This window comes from Nyctereutes procyonoides, unplaced genomic scaffold, assembly GCF_905146905.1.
Source record: "Nyctereutes procyonoides isolate TBG_1078 unplaced genomic scaffold, NYPRO_anot_genome, whole genome shotgun sequence".
In the NCBI taxonomy this organism is placed as follows: Eukaryota; Metazoa; Chordata; class Mammalia; order Carnivora; family Canidae; genus Nyctereutes; species Nyctereutes procyonoides.
In genome coordinates, this window is record NW_026575025.1 from 11,994,355 (window position 1) to 12,011,646 (window position 17,292).

The window sequence follows — 17,292 nt, forward strand, 5'->3', positions numbered from 1 at the left end:
ATAACACTGTATATTAACTGTACTGGAATTAAAATAACAATTTAGGGATGCCTGGATGACTCAGCGGTAGAGAGGCTGCCTTTGGCTCAGGGTGTGATCCTGGAGTCCCGGGATTGGGATCCATGTCCAGTTCCCTGCATAGAGCCTGCTTCTCCCTCTGCCTGTGTCTTTGCCTCTCTCTGTTGTCTCTTCTGAATAAATAAATAAAATCTTAAAAAAAAAGAAATTTAAAAAATAAAATAACAATTTAAAAAAAAGAAAGAGGGGTCCCTGGGTGGCACAGCGGTTTGGCGCCTGCCTTTGGCCCAGGGCGCGATCCTGGAGACCCGGGATCGAATCCCACGTCAGGCTCCCAGTGCATGGAGCCTGCTTCTCCCTCTGCCTATGTCTCTGCCTCTCTCTCTCTCTGTGTGTGTGTCTATCATAAAAAAAATAAAAATTAAAAAAATTTTAAAAAATAAAAATAAAAAAAGAAAGAAATCCTGAGTTTGACAGATGTAGCACAAAAGCCTAGACTAGGGGGTTAACAAGGTCTTTCACAAGGAGTTAAAGGATTCAGTTTGCAAATGTAAACAATTGACCTAGGGGAGGAGGGGGGCAGGACTGCCTGTCTGGTTTTCTAGCTCTGGACTCCTAGGCTAAGTTCAAGCGGGGCTCACCACCCCCACACTCCCTCCACCTCCCCCAGGGACACCCACCCCTCTGCCCAGTCCCCCTCCTCTTATCACACCTCTACATATAGGTTCATAGCAGCCCTATTTACAATAATGAAAGCAGCCCAAAATGCCTATCAACAGATGATGGATTAGCAACACGTTGTCCTTCTAGACAATGGAACAGTATTTAGCCTTAAAAAGGAAGGAAATTGTCACACATGCTACAGCATGGATGAACCTCAAAGATGTTACGTTAAGTAAAAATAAGCCAGATACAAAAAAAACCCAACATATTGGTTCCATTTATATGAAACATCCAGAACAGGTGAATCCACAGAAGCAGAAAGTAGATTAGTGATTGTCGGGGGTCTCAGGGGATGGGGGATGGCAAGTGAGCACCCTGGACTGCACAGGGCCCCTGCTGTGTAGGTGGTTCTATGCAGTTACATACATTCCCAACATGAGGCTAAATCACGTGTAACTGGTTACCCTTGGAAATCCTTCTGGAAGATGCTATTTCAGAGCCCTCATCTCAGGGAGTCCAGTCCAGCCAGCTTCCCTCTAGGGCTGCAGTCAGCTTACACTGAGACTACACTGTGTGGAAATGCGGGTCTGCAACCCCAGACTGGAGCTCGGTCCTGAGCAGATGTGTCCCCAGGGGGGTGGGGTGGGGGTCTCCTTCTCACCCAGAGCTCATGCCCATGGAGGGGATCTGCCTCTGACGGGATCTCAGCAATACCTAAATTCTCCTTTCTCTCTTTTGCCAAGTACATTTAATACAATTTGCATAAATAAAGGCGTATTTGATTCAGCTCCCTTCCGAGGGATGAAGTGTAGAACAGTAATAACATTTAACACCTGACAGGCGCTTGCTTGGTGCCAAGCACCCTTCTTTGCTTTACATGTATTAGCCTGTTTGGTTCTTACACTCCGCCTCCGAGACTGGGTAAGATATACATTTATAGATGGGGAAACTGAGTCACAGAGAACTTAAATCATGCCCAAGGTCACATGGCTAGCTGTGGAAGGGGCTGTGGCTTTAACCTGGGCTGTCCGGCCCCGATGTCTGCCTCCTACCACCTCCCTCTACTGCCTCTCATGAGGCAAATTGATGCAATCGTTATAAACCCAAAAGCCAAGGCCACGTAGAAGCCACCCTCACAATATCCTGTAACTAACTACCAGCTGTGTGTACTCATTCAAGGAGAAAGGGAGTGGGCTCAGAAACAGCTCTCATGGCCATAACAGGGCTGGGTCAGAGACAGGAAGATAAAGAAATGCAGCCCAGCTAACCAGAGGAAGAGGGGTGTCCACGGGAGAAACGTGGAGGCCCATATGGAGGGGAGGGGATGGAGAGGATGGCGCTCTCCACCATCCTGAGAGCTCTGATTGGTGAGATGAGAACAAACTGGGCTTGTATTGTCACCGGATATGGGAGGGGACTTACAGATTAGAAGCCCAACCAGTGCAAACTCCAGAGATAAATGGAGTGGCCTGCCCCGGAGAGTCAGGGCAGGGCACCACGCAGAGCTTCCCTCTTCCTGGGGCTGCACTTAGGGAACCACCTGTAAGGAGCTGGAGGATGCATGGATGGTTGATGGATCTCCGGGGAAGCCAGGAAAATGGGCACAGAAGAATGGGGCTGAACTCTAAGATTGCTCCGGAGTTTCACGGTAACCGTCTAATGGAAGGTGAGGAGACAGGCATGGCCTGAGCCCCAGGGCAATGTCCCTGGAAGTGGGGTCCAGAGGCAAGCCAGACCACAGTGGATGGATTCACCACTGCCTTCAACAGTGGAGGAAGAGGAGGTGCTGGGCTGAGGTGGGCGGGGCCTTGTTGGAACAACAGACCCTGGTGATGTCGGTTCCCTGTGGGGAATCCACAAAGCACAACGTACAGTGTCTCAGGTCTGTGACAGTCAGGGTCCCACCAGGAGACAGAAAACACATGTTGCTTTAACAAAGGAGATTCCATCTAAAGAATTAAGAACTAGGCATCAAAGACCCGAAAAAGCAGGAAAGAGAACTCTAAGGTGTCAGGGAGTCCAAGGTTCAGGGAGCAGACCCAGCCCTGGGCTGAGCAGCAGTGAAGGACTAGAACAAGCCCAGAAGCTGGGCAGAGGGTCCCCAGGAAGGGGGGACACCTGGAAAGCAGACCTCAGAGGAGCAGCCAGCAGCCACTGCAGCTGGTGCTGATGACTCCAAGAAGGCAGGGCGTCACAGTGTAGAAGAGTGTGCAAGCATGGCTTGGAAGCTAAAAGACCATAATTGGATAACGGGCCACCCTTTCCCTACTCAACGTCCAACTACACCCTCCATACACATTTGAACTTCTGCACAACAACAAATAGAACTCTGCTAACATACAAGATGAAACCATCATGCTCGCTTCGACAGCACATATACTAAAATTGAAACCATTCAAAAAAAAAAAAGAAAGAAAGAAAAAAGAAACCATTCCTTCACACAAAGACTTTCACCTCCCCAAAATGAGAAGATGAGAAGTCCCAACAGTCATGGCACCCATCCTGGGAAGCAAACAGCCCACCCACCTCCAGAACATGAGAATGACTTCTTAAATTCAGTTACCATCCCATCTGAAAGTTCTGCTACCTAAGTTGTAAGGTTAACCTCCAGCTTGCACGAAATAATAAAACAGTAAGATCAGGGAAAGAGGGAAGAAAATGTGAATTACAGGGCAGGGACTCCATTTCCCCTTGTAACTGGGATCAGTAACTCCAGCAGTGAGTAACCCCCTTCTCTGCCTGTGGACTCTGTGGCAAGGAACCCAGGATGGCCAGGTGGCAAGCTCAAGTCAGTAAAATAATCGTGTCTCCTGGGATAATGTTCCCACCTCGGGAACTAAAACCTCCAAACCAGTGGCATTCAAAGCTGCTGGGAGGAGAAGCAGAAAACCTGCAAGTAGGATATTAGGTGAATGGAGAGAAGCTGCTATTGCTTCACTCCTTGGCTCCCAGGCCTGTATGCTCTGGCCATGGAGAAGCAACACCATCAATGCTCATCATTGCTCAAAGCATATACTCTTACCCTGTACAATAGAACTCCATCCCAACTGGCATCCTAAGTTAGCCTTCAGCATTCTTTTAGGCCAGCTGCTCATGGATAGTGAGATATTTAGTAAGACCATGAGCAAAAGCCATTGCCATACTTCTTTTGCCATGAAATGAATTCCTTGATCTGAAGCTATGTGGATCATAGGTGGAATTTAAGAAACAAAACATAGGCTCATAGGAGAAGGGAGAGAAAAATAAAACAAGGTGAAATCAAAGAGGAAGACAAAACCATGAGAGACTCTTAACCCTAGGAAACAAACTGAGAGTTGCTGGAGGGGAGGAGGATGGGGAGACAGGGTAGCTGGTGACAGGCATTAAGGAGGACACATGATGTCATGAGCACTGGGTGTTACATACACCTGAGGAATCGCTGAATTCTTCCTCTGAAACTAATAATACATCATATGTTAATAAATTGAGTTTAAATAAAATAAATTTAAGAAAAGAAGCAGAGATGCCTGGATGGCTCAGTGGTTGAGCGCCTGCCTTCAGCTCAGGCCGTGATCCTGGAGTCCAGGGATCAAGTCCCACATCAGGCTCCCTGTGTGGAGCCTGCTTCTCCCTCTGCCTGTGTCCCTGCCTCTCTCATTCTGTGTCTCTCATAAATAAATAAATAAAATCTTTAAATAAATAAATTAAATAAATAAATAAGCGATGTGGAACCTGCCAGTGAACAAGGCACCCAAAGCCCACAGATGATAATGCTGCCCAAGGATGGCAAACCCATCTCCAGAATATATGTGTCTTCCAGTGAAAATAAATCTGACCCCGCAAAGCAGAAGTGGACCAGGTTGCCTTGTCCCTGGCAGTACTCTGCTCTTGGCAGGCCAGGCACCGGGCGTAGCATCACCCATCCAGGTCAGCCTTGGTAAAGGGAAGAACACCTTGCTTGCTGAGCCTCTATATAACCTCCATCTCTGCCACTGTGGACTTTAAACACAGATTCATTGACCAAGCGCTGGTCTGGCTGGAGAAAGAAGCCAACTGACATCCACAAAGAGATTCGTTTCCTTCACACCCTTGTCATTTTGTCCACCTGATTATGGAAAGCCTCCTCGGCAGTGGGGATGCCCTTGGGGAGCAGTTACATCAGAAACAAGTATCTTCACAGCGCACATCCATTCTGAGAATGCTCACCACTTATTTCTTTTTTTTTTTTTTAAGATTTTATTTATTTATTCATGAGAGACACAGAGAGGGAGAGAGAAAGGAGGGAGGAGCAGGCTCCATGCAGGGAGCCTGACATGGGACTCAATCCTGGGTCTCCAGGATCACGCCCTGGGCTGAAGGCAGTGCTAAACCGCTGAGCCACCCGGGCTGCCCTCACCACTTATTTCTTTAGCCACATCTCTTTGTCACCTCTTTGTCTCCCACTTATCACTCCTGTTCTTTCCAAATCTTTGACCATTGGGCTAAATCAGGGGCCAAAAGACTTTTTCTACCAAGTTTATAAATATGTTCACCTTTGTGTGCTGCGTGTCCTCCATCACACCTATCTGTCACATGTGTCATTGTAACCTGAAAGCAGCATAAACAATAAGCACACAGATGGGTGTGGCTGTGTTCCAAGATGACTGTGGACAGATTTGATCTGGGGGCTTTCATTTGCCAACCCCTGAGCAAAACCATTAGCGACTGCCCATGAATCACTGTCAATCCAGAGTTCTGCTCTTCCATTAGTCCAAACAAAGCAGAAAATCCAATGGTTTGTTCGCACATTTGCCCACTGAAGGGTTTCCCTGCACCAGTGATCTTTTGGGCAACCCTGGGTAGGACTGTAATGCTGCAGGCATCGATTCCAGTCCAGGCCAGGATACTGTGCAGAATCACCTGTGAACCAGACCCACGATGTTTTCTCCTCCATCAAGTGTTCATAGGGCCAAGTGTGCATCAGGGGAGAATGTCCTGGGGTCAGTGTCAAAGCGACCTGAGCCATCTACTCATGCAACTCTTCATGCCCAAACACTTTCCCATTCGATGACAGATGCTCCCTCACCTAGGGGGTCCAATGACACCCAATTTCCAATTGGACGCTCTCGAGGACCCTGAAGTGTTCAGTGAGGCACCCACCTCCAAGGCTGATACCCTCCATCCTGGGATGGTGCCTGTGATGGCTCAGGGCAGGGTCACCCAGGTACTGGCCCTCAGCAGGTTGCTGCTCCACCCCCAGGATGTAACCTGCACAAGGACAGGCTACTGCAGGTCTACCCCAACCCAGCTCCCCTGCCTCAATTCCAGAGCTTTCCAGAACTGCCTTGGGAATGGCAGAGCACTTCAACGTCTCCCTCTGCCCAGGCCACCCTCTTCCCAAGAACACCCCGCCAAGAAACCTCCTGCGCACAAATCCCCACCCCCAAGTCTGAGATAGAAGGTCAGTCTGCATAGTCACTTGGTTCCCAGGCTTTGGTCTCTACCAGGCCCACAACCAGCCAGGGGTTCCTTCTCTTTCTATTTTTTTTTAAGATTTTATTTATTTATTCATTAGAGACACAGAGAGAGAGACAGAGAGAGAGGCAGAGACAGGCAGAGGGAGAAGCAGACCCCATGCAGGGAGCTTGATGTGGGACTTGATCCCGGACTCCAGGATCATGCCCTGGGCCAAAGGCAGGCACTAAACTGCTGAGCCACCCAGGGATCCCCCAGGGGTTCCTTCTCAAAGATTCACTCCACGCAGCATTTGATCTGCACATGCTTGAGATTATCATGGGTTGGCTGAGTCTTGCAGTGCAGCCCAGGCTTGCTGGACCTGACCTGGCCCCCACTCAAACTGGCACCTTCCTGGGGCATCTGGGTGGCTCAGTTGGTTGAGCATCCAACTCTTGGTTTTGGTTTAGGTTGTGATCTCTTGGGACATGGGATCAGGCCCCACATTGTGCTCCACGCTTAGTGGGGAGTCTGCTCAAGGATTTTCTCCCTCTTCCTCTCCCCCCACTCTCCCTCTCTCTCCCTCTCTCCCTCTCTCTCTCTCATAAACAAATAAATCTTAAAAAAAAAAAAAACAACTGGCCCTTTCCTACTACCCAATAAGTGGACTGGCGTAACCCACTAAAATGTACAGCGTGTGGTTCCAGATTTAAGAAAAAAACCCACCATCCTTGTTGCAGTAGCTGGTACAAGGTACAGCATCCTGCCTTTTGCCTGGGGGGATATCCTAACATGCTCCAGATCATTGGACCCCCAGAAATTTCACTGAGGCCACAGGACTCTGAATTTGTATGGAGTCAAATCTCTCCATCTCATCTGCATATGCCTTACTAATGCACCTAAGAAGTACTTACTTCTCAGGCCCCATGGGCACCAGACTGTGCAGGTTGTAGGCCCACATGCTGTTCTGAGGTCATCAGAGACCGAGATTTCTGCTCGCCACACTGTGGCAGGAAGCAGGAGGGTTGATATGGTCCTGAGGCAAGACTGGGAAGGTCACAAGTAAGAGCAAACTGCTCCTAGAGTCCTGGGAACTCGGGAATGGGAAAGAAGTATCGTGCAGTCTCTCTCTGGAGAAGAAATCCTAAGAAGCAGAGTAGGGGCAGCAGCTTTAAAAGGAAAGGTGGGTCTCCCCCAGGGGATTAGCCAGGGCCTGAGGGCCACAGGCCAGAGGTACACACGAGCCCTGGGATCCAACAGACCTGGCTTTGAGCCCCAGCCCCACCCCAGACAGCAAGAGAAGAAATCTCCCTGTTCCCAGTTTTCCAATCTGTGAATTTGGTCTCGGGAGGCCCACCACAGGCCGTAAGATGACACCTGTGAGGTGCTCAACACGTAGTAGGTGCTCCTATGGATTTCTTTCTGCCTGCAGGTTCCCGGGAGATGCCACCTGAAGAAAGAGTTCCAGGAAAATCTTGCCATGAAGAGTCTGTTTTAGCTACTGCCTGCCTGGGGAAAAAAAAAAAACTTTCTAGAGAATATCCACCCCTTTTTCCCCCTTGGGCTTCCCCAGTCAACTTCCAAGCCATTGCTGGCCCCACATTTAATTCCCTGCTGGGAAGGACCACCTCGAGCAAATTGCCGCCATAGATCGATTAGGCAGGCAGATATGGCTTTCCTACAAATTAATGAATTGGCTCTCCAGCTCATAAATCACCTCCTGTAACAAGCCTGGCTTGTCTCCAAGAGAATGTCCAGCCTCAGAGTGGGCAGCATCCATACAGTTTCCCAAACCACATTCCAGGGAGTCCTGGTGGTCCACAGGTGTTCAAGGGCGTGCAATGGGAAACCCTGAGTCAAACAGGCATTGTGCTGCAGGACTTGTCAGAGCCTTTAATATACAAATGGGCTTTATGACCTTCCCAGAGGCAGCAAAGAAGACAGCCGATTACAAAATCTTTTTACAAAGCATCTATTATGTCTTAGAAATACCTTAAGCTCCAAGGAACACAGTTCACAAAATGCTCATTGAGGGCAGTTCCCCACGACTTTCCAGTTGAGGACTCTGAGTTCCCACCTTCTACTGGGAGCCGCAGGGAGCTAACCTGTTCCCTGCAACCTGGGCTCTCAGCAGGGACATTTCTGAGGCCTCCGATCAAAACTCAGAGCTGCAGGGGATCCCTGGGTGCCTCAGTGGTTTAGCGCCTGCCTTCGGCCCAGGGCGTGATCCTGGAGTTCCGGGATCAAGTCCCACATCAGGCTCCCTGCATGGAGCCTGCTTCTCCCTCTGCCTGTGTCTCTGCCTCTCTCTGTGTCTCTCATGAATAAATAATAAAATAAAATCTTTAGAAAAAAAAAAAAAACTCAGAGCTGCATTGTGAAGTGACTGGGCCTCTGCCTCCTCCCCACGGGTCCATCTCCCTTACTCCCTTACTCCCTTGCTGCAAGGCTCGGAACCTAAAGTCCACGGTCACCCACCAAGCTCCCTTCTCCTCCTGAGGAAGGCCACCCTTCCACCCTTGCCCTGCCCCCTGCAGGCCACAGGAAGGCCATCTGGCAGCACCTGCTGAAGGCTGGAAAATGAAGAACCTCAGCCCCCTCCAACATCCCAGCACCTTTCCCCAGACCTGCTCCTCCCGCCTGAGGCACAATGGCTCAGGCCACCAGCTGCCTGCGGGAGCTCTCTATCTCTGTCTCGGCCTCTGACCAGCTGGTCCCCGAATCCCGACCCACAGCTGGGCCTGGCCTCCTCGGAAACTCTGCCCTCATTGAGCTGGCTCCCCCTGCCAGCTGCACACCCCCGCCCACACAGGGCTTTTTTGTTAATTGATGTAACACCACTCACTATAGACAACAGGGGGGCCAAGTAGAAACAAAGGAGTGTGTATCCCACACATTGCAGTGACTTTGGCCAAGGTGTGCTAGAATGTGCTTGGGCTGGAGAGGAACACAGTGGATACCTACAGGAAAATCTGGTGTTTGGGGGCTCAGACTGTCGCTTAACTGTCAGCCTTTGGCTTGGGTCATGATCTCGAGGTCCTGGGATCGAGCCCGGGTCAGGCTCCCTGCTCAGCACAGAGTCTGCTTCTCCCTCTCCCTCTGCCCCTGCCCCCACTTGAGCTCTCTTTCTCTCTCTCTCTCAAATAAATAAATGTGAAAGAAAGAAAGAAAGAAAAAGAAAGAAAGAAGAAAGAAAGAAAGAAAGAAAGAAAGAAAGAAAGAAAGAAAGAAAGAAAGAAAGAAAGAAAGAAAATTCAGCATTTGTAAGAAGGTGTAAGTGGAAGGAAAGGATGCTAAATTATGTTTATTAAGTGAAATCATACAGGAAAGGCACTTGGTTCCGGGCCAGGCTCAGTGTTGATAGTCGCATATCAGCTAGCACTTTTATTCTATTTAAACAAATATTTTGGCGGGACGCCTGGGTGGCTCAACGGTTAAGTGTCTGACTTCGGCCCAGGGCATGATCCTGGAGTCCCGAGATCAAGTCCCACGTCGGGCTCCCTGCATGGAGCCAGCTTCTCCCTCTGCCTGTGTCTCTGCCTCTCTGTGTGTATGTGTGTCTCTCATGAGCAAATAAATAAAATCTTTCAAAAATAATAAAATAAACAAATATTTTGGTTAATAAGTGAGTCCATCTTTCTTCTATACTAATAGTTGGGAAGGTGGTTTTTATAACATAAAAAGACCCTAAATCCTCCAATTACTCTCCACATCATCACAAATAAGACCTTACATCTGATTCCCCATTTGGAAAATGAAAGTTAAAAATCTCTCTCCACCCAATTCTGTGAAGCTCTGCTTTACAAACTGCAGAGGTGTTGGCCGTTATGCTTCTGATCCTTGCTACGGTTCAGATCTTTATTATGGGTATCAACTGGCAAAGTGATGTTTCTTTTTCTTCTCTCTCTCTCTCTCTCTCTCTCTTTGGCAAAGGGATGTTTCTGAGAACAAAATCTTTGGGCAGATGGTTGCACACCATCTGCAGAGCTGTTTCGACAGAAGTAGAAGTCTTTGTTTAAAAAAAAATCGTGGGGGATCCCTGGGTGGTGCAGCGGTTTAGCGCCTGCCTTTGGCCCAGGGCATGATCCTGGAGACCCGGGATCGAATCCCACATCGGGCTCCCGGTGCATGGAGCCTGCTTCTCCCTCTGCCTGTGTCTCTGCCTCTCTCTCTCTGTCTCTCATGAATAAATAAAATCTTAAAAAAAAAAAAAATTTTTTAAAAAGTCGTGGGATCCCTGGGTGGCGCAGCGGTTTGGCGCCTGCCTTTGGCCCAGGGCGCGATCCTGGAGACCCGGGATCGAATCCCACGTCGGGCCCCCGGTGCATGGAGCCTGCTTCTCCCCCTGCCTGTGTCTCTGCCTCTCTCTCTCTCTCTCTCTCTCTCTCTCTGTATGACTATCGTAAATAAATTTAAAAAATTAAAAATAAAATAAAAAAAAGTCGTATATGCCTTTAAATCCATCTGGCTGAATTGCTAATTCAATAAGCAAATACTGAACAGAGAAAATTTGGGGTGAACCCCAGGATAACAAAGAAGACGGTGAACTTCAAGACTGTTTATGGAGCAGTTGCTGAAAGCAGGTTTGTGAAGGGGTGAGTCTCCACCAAATCAGGAGAAGGCTACAGTGCTGGGAGCTGGCAAGATTGATGATGTGAATTAAACTCATCAGATTCCAATTCCCTGGATAACCTTCTCAGTTTCCTGGGGCCACATTTGAGGTCTCCCCACATCCACGGCTAAATTACCAAACTTCTCAGTGCCCAGCGGCCCACCCCCAGGGCCTCAGCCCACCTCAGCACACTCTGGGGTATTTCACGCATGGTCTGGTACAAGCCCAAACCTGTCTTCCAACCCCAGCCTTGTCTTATTTCCAACCCCTGCTTCTGCTGGCCCGCCCTCCAGGTAAGCAGCCCCACCCCCACCCCCCAGCTCCCCACCCCCACACACCCATCCAACCCCAGCCATGAGGGCCCAGGGCCGTCCCTGGTGTTCCCAGGATGCCAATCCTACAGTCAGGATCAGGCTGGGTTTGGAGCAGAAGTGCAAGGCTCTGTGCCTGCACGATAGTTGTGCTGTCCTGCATCACCCAGGCCCCAAAGGGACACAGCCTGAGGCTCACCACTCCTCACAGAAACAACTCACAAGTCTTAGCCCGAAGGCTCTCTCCTCTCCACATTCCCGCCTTCCCTTCCTCTCCCTGGGCACCTCTGCACCAACACTTCCATTCTCGTCCTCCAGTCCTAAGAGATGAAACCATGATGCATGTCAGTTCCTGCAAAGAGGACCAGGCCAACACCAGGCCTGCAAACAGCAGGCTCTGCCTCCCAGTATGGATACCCAGACACATCCTGGGGATCCATACCCGGATCCAGCTCCTCTTTACTCATGAACAGAGGTGGGAAGGAGGCATGAGTTGTGTTCAAAGCCTTTGCCGTCAGTTAAGAATTGCACCTGACTACAAGTAACACAGAACCCAAATCACAATGTTTAGAATAAGATGGAGGTTAAGTTTCCTCTCGTGTAAAGAGAAGTCAAGCCTGGGATTTTTTTTTTCAAAGATTTTATTGATTTATTCATGAGAGACACACAGAGAGAAAGGCAGAGACACAGGCAGAGGGAGAAGCAGGCCCTCCCGAGGGAGCCCAATGCAAGACTGGATCCCAGGACCCAGGGATCACTCCCTGAGCTGAAGACAGATGCTCAACCATTGAGCCACCCAGGTGTCTCCAAGTCCAGGATTAATAGAGCAGCTCTAGGGCAGCCCCGGTGGCGCAGTGGTTTAGCACTGCCTGCAGCCCGGGGTGTGATCCTGGAGACCCGGGATCGAGTCCCATGTCGGGTTCCCTGCATGAAGCCTGCTTCTCCCTCTGCCTCTTCTCTCTCTCTCTCTCTCTCTGTATCTAGGAATAAATAAGTAAAAAATCTTTAAAAAAGAAAAAAAAATAGAGCTGCTCCACAGCCATCAATGACCCAGGCTCCTCTATCTTGCTCTCTGCCATCATTAACATGAGATTTCCATCGTTGAAGTCACCTCATGATCCCAAGATAGTTACTTCAGCTCCAGACATCACAACCACATTCCAGGCAGCAGAGTAGAAAGGCGCAAGGGTAAAAGGACATGCCTCCTTGCTGAGTCAGTCTCCTTTGAAGAGCTTTCCCAAAACCCCACCCAATAACTTCCACTTACATATTATCAACGTCTCTCTGAAAGCTAATGAATGTGGTATCATAAAATGCCCGTTGACACTGCCAGCACCACGGGCCTTCTGTTGCTGTTGTCCAAGGAAGGCAGGAGTGTGGCTACGGGGTAAGCAAATACAGGCTTGGGCACCCTTTCTTGAGAGCTGAAGAAAGCAAGGGAACACAGCCTTAAACAGACTCTTCACCTGGTTTCTTCAGGGTGGGCTTGGGGGATTCAGATGAGAATGATACAAGTGCCTTAACGATGATTATGGCAGGAAAAAAAAAAAAAGAGGCAGACTGTCAGGTATTCTCAGCCCGTTCTATACCTGCGATAAAATACTGTTTTCGGGTATTTCCCTTAACAAGTCCCCTATCCTATTCCACTGCTATGTGGTATTTAAAATAGCAGCTGGGGATCCCTGGGTGGCTCAGCGGTTTAGTGCCTGCCTTCGGCCCAGGCCGTGATCCTGGAGTCCCGGGATCGGGAGCGGGTCCCCTGTCAGGCTCCCTGCATGGAGCCTGCTTCTCCCTCTGCCTGTGTCTCTGCCTCTGCCTCCCTCTTTCTATCTGTGTCTCTTGTGAATAAATGAATAAAATCTTAAAAAAAAAAAAAAAAAAAAAAAAAACAGAATGGAGAGTGGAGCTAAGAGGAGGGATACCACAACACCACGTGATGATGGACAGGACTTTTTTTCTTCTGGAGAGGATTTATGTCAAAAAAGGCTGCTGGCCTGTCTGCCTCCCATTAAGAAAGCCCAGAGCCAGCATTTATGGTGCTTCAGGCTCTGCAAGTTGCGGCAAGCCCCAGACCCTCCGTGTAAAGAAAGCTTACAGCAGAGGAAAGCAAAGAACACACATCAACTAGGGAGAAATGTCCTAAAGGTAGGAGATAACATTGTGATGAAGAGCCCAGGGTCTAGGGACGCCTGGGTGGCTCAGTGGTTGAGCGTCTGCCTTTGTCTCCAGTCATGATCCTGGGGTCCTGGGATTGAGTCCCACCTCGGGCTCCCCACAGGGAGCCTGCTTCTTCCTCTGCTGGTGTCTCTGCCTCTCTCTGTGTCTCTTATGAAGAAATAAATTAAAATCTTAAAAAAAAAAAAAAAGAGCCCAGAGTCTAGAGTGAAGAGATGTGGGTTCCAGGGCTGGCATTCCCCAATGCCATTGTGTAACCTTGGGCAATTGACATTTCTGAGCCTCATTTTCCTCATCCATAAAATGGAACCATAATGGATAATAATGTAGAACCTTGTCGTGAAATGAAATCACCCATAGACGGTGCGTAGCCCAGTGCCTGGCTCCTGGCATGGGACAAAGTCCCAGTAACACTAGCAATTACTAGTTTGGTCTGGTGACAACAGTGCTTCACATAGGGCCCCACGCCTGAAACTGGAGAAATGGGTTCAACATCATTATTGTTCTTGTTGCTGTTGAAGGAAATCTCCAGAAAGTCTTTCCTCTTTTCATAGGCAACTAAAGACACCTGCTCTGGATCTGCCTCCCTCACAGGAGAGCTCTCCGCTGTGAGCCTGCAAGCCTCAGCCAGGGGAGAAGCAGACAAGGGAGGCCCCACAAAGAGCTCTGAGCTGCAGACGGCCTGGCGCCTGTGACCACCTCAGGGGAGGGATGTGCCCGCCCAGCCTGACCATCAGTGCCCACCTGGGTGCCCCAGGCTCAGAGGCAGCTTCTCTCACTCCTGTGTCCAGCATCTTCCCAGCAGTTGACCTTGTGACAGATCTGAAGAGACATCTGTTGGCAAGCGGGCCCTGACAGGCACCTGTGGGCCCCCACCGGGCAGGAAAGGAATGGACACAGCATCTGGGTGTGGAGGAGGGAGCACAGCAAACACCCCCTACTCCAAAGACTACCCTTCTTTCAGTAAAGTGGCAATGGCCTGAATTTCTGGCAGAAAATGCTGGTTTCTGAAATCTCCTGCTGTAAAATTGGACCTGTGTCCCTATGGAAAATCCCATGTTACAGAAAGCGTGGCCCAGTGAGGAGGAAGACTCCGCTGGGAACACCAGGAGACCTGGCCCTGCCTTTCTGTCTGCAGCCCTGTGACTGTGGGTAAGTCCCTTCCCTGCTGTGTGCATCAGCCTCCCCATCAGGAAAGTTCAGGAAGTTGATGAGATCTGTGGCCCTAAACGCTGAACATGCATCAGGGAAGTTTTCTACAAAGGCAGATTCTGAATTCTACCCAGAAATTCGGATTCAGCTGGATACAGAGGGCTCAGGAAGCCACCCATGCCTCATCCCTGAGGACACAGCACCCCTAGCCACCACATGGCCAGGAGTTTCAGGTGTCCCACAGTCTTACTCAAGCATCATTGACTTCCTGGACCCCAGGAAGGGTCAAAGGGAAGGGTCCAAGAAGGGAGTAGGCAAGAGGCAGAGGGCCCCAGAGGCCCCAGCCTGGTGGCTGCTGTGTGCACACCTCCCGCAGCAAACCCACACCAACCAGCAGGCCACCCACCCATCTTCCCCCTCACTGGCAGGGCAGCTGCCAAATGCAGGGCTGCTGGGAGGTGTGCCTAATGGAAGTCAGTCTCCTTGCTTTTCTTGCTGGGAAGTTCTTTTGCCTTTGAGGTTTTCAGAAATCTGAAAGGAGTTGCTGTCTGGACTCCACATACCCTGCAAGCAGGGAAGCGTGAAGATGTGGTGCAAGACCAGTGCTCCGGGGCAAGCACACGTTGTCATGTGTGAGCCAGCGGGGTCACCCGTTTAGATGGTTTGGACCTCCTCCTCCCTCAGTCCCAGGGACCCTTCCACCCTCTGTCAGCTCTTCTTCAACTGCCACTCTGCTGTGTCACCAGCGTTTAGTGACACCTGGCACATGTTCCAAGGGCTCTGCATGTTTTACTCTGTCTGTCCCTCCCAACAACCCCATGAGGTAGGGAGTATAATTCTCCCCATTTTGCGGATGAGGTTACTGAGGCACAGAGAAGCTCAGTAATTTGCTGTCAGTGACCCAGCTAAGACTTGGTGGAGAGGGCTTTGTTCTCCAGCAGGGAGGCTCCCAGGGGCTGTGCTCAGAGCCCCACTCCACCTTCTAGCTCACCTGCAGCCTGCCTGGTCCCACCCAGGCCCAGAGTCCATCCTGCCTGGTCCCATCTGAATCCCACAAATCCCCACGGGAGTAAGGCGCAGCCAGGAGGAATAAACAAAGAATAAAGTACTGGGGATCCCTGGGTGGCTCAGCGGTTTGGCGCCTGCCTTTGGCCCAGGGCGCGATCCTGGAGTCCTGGGATCGAGTCCCGTGTCGGGCTCCCAGCATGGAGCCTGCTTCTCCCTCCTTCTCTGCCTCTGTCTCTCTCTCTCTCTCTATCATAAATTAATAAATATTTTTTAAAAAAAAGAATAAAGTACTTGCTGCAGAGCTTTTACCCGGGGCTCTGTGCCTCCCTCAGAGTGTCCAGTGAGAGCGCCCACATGAGCACACGCACACACACATCCATAGATGCATGCTCTCACTCACATGTACTCACACTCACAACATGCATACTTTGCTCACACACACAAACTCACACACCTGCACACTCACACATTCATGACACACAATACATACACACTCAAATGTCTCTGCTGACACACACACATCCACAGGCTTGGGACATACACATCCTCACACTCACACTTACACACTCATATACTCTCTCACATCCTCACACTTTACCCTCACACTCCCATGTGCTCTCACACACTCACACTCTCCTGTACACACACACATGCCCACATGCTCACACATTCGTGTGCTCACACGCATGAGGGTGTATTCCCACCTCCACCCACTCCCAGCTGGTCGGTTTGTTCTCAAGCTGCTGACACCACATCGAATGAGGAAATTGGATAGATGACTCCCACCTCAGTGGGGGAAGCAGCAGGGGAGGGGTGGCCATCTGGGCCTCACACCACCTGGAGGTGACAATATCGTCAGCTTAGGCACAGCCAGAGGGGGTCCCTGCAGGCTGCCAGGCAGGGAGTTATGAATCGCTCGAGGATGAGCAGAACATTCCTGATGTCTTGCCTGGACATGAGTCCCTATCGCATGCCTGAACCAATTCTGATTTTCCCTGGGTTCTCTCTCTCTCTCTCTCTTTTTTTTTTTTCAATTTAAGTTTCATCTGTGAAAAGCTCAGGGTGTGCCAAGCACCTTGTCACTGCCCTACTGGACACCCTCCAGTTGTCCCAGGTGGGTACTGCTCTATCCCCACTTCACTCGAAAAGCAAAGCAGACCTGGGCCCCAGTGGATTGTCACAACCACAAGGCCACTTGGTTCTCAGGTGTTCCCACCAGCACTTCACCTGCCCTCACTGCATGCCACCTCCCTGGGACTCCATGGGGCCCACCCTCCACATTCTCCACACAGACTGGCATGGAAGAGAGAGAGGAAGGGGCTTCCCATCACCCTGCTCATGGGCCACATGCCCCTCACCATCACAGCCCAGCCAGACTCCAGGCAGGGGAAGGAGGAGCCCCCTTGGCAACCAGGACCTCTGCCAGCATAAATGTGGACAGCCGGGCGAGGCACACAGGGCTACTGAGATGCATCGTTTCATTTTCAAGGAGACAGCGTATCTTTGGATCTTGCCCATGCTGCAAGTCATATAAAATAATAGGATCTTTCTGAAGGGCAGTATGATCATATATACTGAAAGCCTTCAAAATGTGCATGCATGAGCACATCCTTTAACACATTAATTCACCTCTAGGAAACATATCCTAAGGAAATATTTGGACAGGTGAGCTAGAATGTAGGCACAAGGATGTTCACTGCAGCACTGTTTAAAATAGTAAGAAACTGAAAACCACCCAAGTAGCCAACAATAGAGAACAATCTAAATAAATCATAATATACCCCCAAATTGATTTTAAGATTTTATTTTTAAGTAATCTCCAGACCCAAGGTGGAGCTTGAACTCACAACCCATAGATCAAGAGTCACATGCTTCACCAACTGAACTAGCCAGGAACTTCCCCCTCCAATTTTTTAACGTAATTATTGGCATGGATAGTAA